The sequence below is a fragment of the Aegilops tauschii genome, chromosome 5 (assembly GCF_002575655.3).
Source record: "Aegilops tauschii subsp. strangulata cultivar AL8/78 chromosome 5, Aet v6.0, whole genome shotgun sequence".
Taxonomy (NCBI): Eukaryota; Viridiplantae; Streptophyta; class Magnoliopsida; order Poales; family Poaceae; genus Aegilops; species Aegilops tauschii.
In genome coordinates this window covers 4,465,772-4,467,474 of record NC_053039.3, presented here as the reverse complement: position 1 = coordinate 4,467,474, position 1,703 = coordinate 4,465,772, and the positions used below count along the sequence as shown (strand labels likewise).

General features: G+C 35.0%; 1 non-coding gene across 1 annotated transcript; it reads right to left on the bottom strand.

The window, feature by feature from the left end:
* Window positions 1-442: 442 nt before the first annotated feature.
* Window positions 443-529, bottom strand: TRNAS-GGA (transfer RNA serine (anticodon GGA)). The gene has a single exon. It is a non-coding gene; the product is annotated as a tRNA-Ser (tRNA).
* Between the last annotated feature and the right edge of the window lie 1,174 nt (window positions 530-1,703).

The following is a 1,703-nucleotide window of genomic DNA, read 5'->3' as shown; positions in this document are numbered from 1 at the left end:
GGGGAAATTGCCAAAGCATTTGGCGATTGACACGTTGGAATATAAAGGACTATTAAATAAAATCCTAGATAGGAAGTGGGTCGGTCTCAAAATAAATGAGTTGTTAGTTGTAGAATATTACTCTCGTCAGACTTGAACTTAACGAAAAAAGGAAAGGTTCATAGAATTTTCTTCCCCTTCCCCTTTCCCTGAACTAAATCGCCCTAAGACCATTACCATTAATTTGTATTTTCCCATCAACTAGCTAAAATTGATTAACCCTAGGATTAGGATCCTTTTTTCTTTTTTCCTCCATGTGTATTTTACATACCACAGTAATTTGCTATAGAGAATTTCTAATTTCTATTAAATCAAAATAAGAAAATATAAGATATTATTGCTGAAAAAAATTGTTATTTGATTTGATACATTGTGCTCCTTAACGTTGATGAATTAAGAAAAACGGAAAGAGAGGGATTCGAACCCTCGGTAAACAAAAGTCTACATAGCAGTTCCAATGCTACGCCTTGAACCGCTCGGCCATCTCTCCTACATAACTTATTATGGAAAATAAACTGAGTGAATAGCGAGTTTTCTTATTCCTGCAGTACAGGTACAACCGCAACCACTCGGGGGTTCCATAGTTCTATTGGAAAAATTCCTTTTGATCTAAGTGGAAGGATACATGATTTTTTACTAGAAATTGCGCTCGCTATAAAATAAAAGTTTTAATTTGGGTTTTCCCACAACTAAAGAAAAATAAAATGGAAGAATTCTTCTTATTGCATAATAAAATAAAGAAACCTTTGAATTCCGTTTGCAAAAGATACGCTACACCATACTATCGAAATCAAAAATAGGGTATGAGACAATTAATAACTTTGAAAACACGAAATAGTTGATAACATAAGTTGTTGTTCAGAAATAGCAAAGTGGAATGAAATCCAGTCTTAGTCAAATATTTCATATCTCTTTGTGTCCAAGCAGAAGGAAAAGGATACAATTTGAGCTGAGCGGAAAATCCATATCTCTATCTCTCTTATCCATTTAAAGCATATGGATTTAGAGTAGAGCATATGGATCAATCTATTTATAATTATAAGAATCGAATGTGTTTGTTTTTATGTTATTTTGTGAAGGAATGAAAACAATTATATATAGAATGGGTTGGGAATTATGCCTAGATCCCGTGTAAATGGAAATTTCATTGATAAGACCTCCTCAATTGTAGCCAATATTTTATTGCAAATAATTCCGACAACCTCAGGAGAAAAAAAGGCATTTACTTATTATAGAGATGGTGCGATTTGACTCTTTTTTTTGCTTTTTTTAGCCCTACCTATACCTCAGTCTTACGAAAAAGAGAGGGGGTTGCCATAGAGAGAACCAAAATTGTAAAGCAAACAACCCACGCTTCGGGAAGGTGAGGCGAACTAACAATTCCTTCCGTCGTGTATCCTCGATTGATGCGGCTTCAGATACTTCAATTGTAGATTTGAGTATTGAGCGAAAGGTTACACCTACAGGATATGGTATCGTATAGATTACAGGCCAATCCTACTCTATTAGTATCCGTAGGCAGCATAGGGGAGAAAAGCACTATACCTAGAAATAGGAATCAACAAGAGAAAAACTTTGTTAGAAATTACCCCTTTCCTGATCGGTATCAGGGCTGGGAAGAATGGTTGGGATAACAAACAACCATCAGGTTTGTACTTTGGATA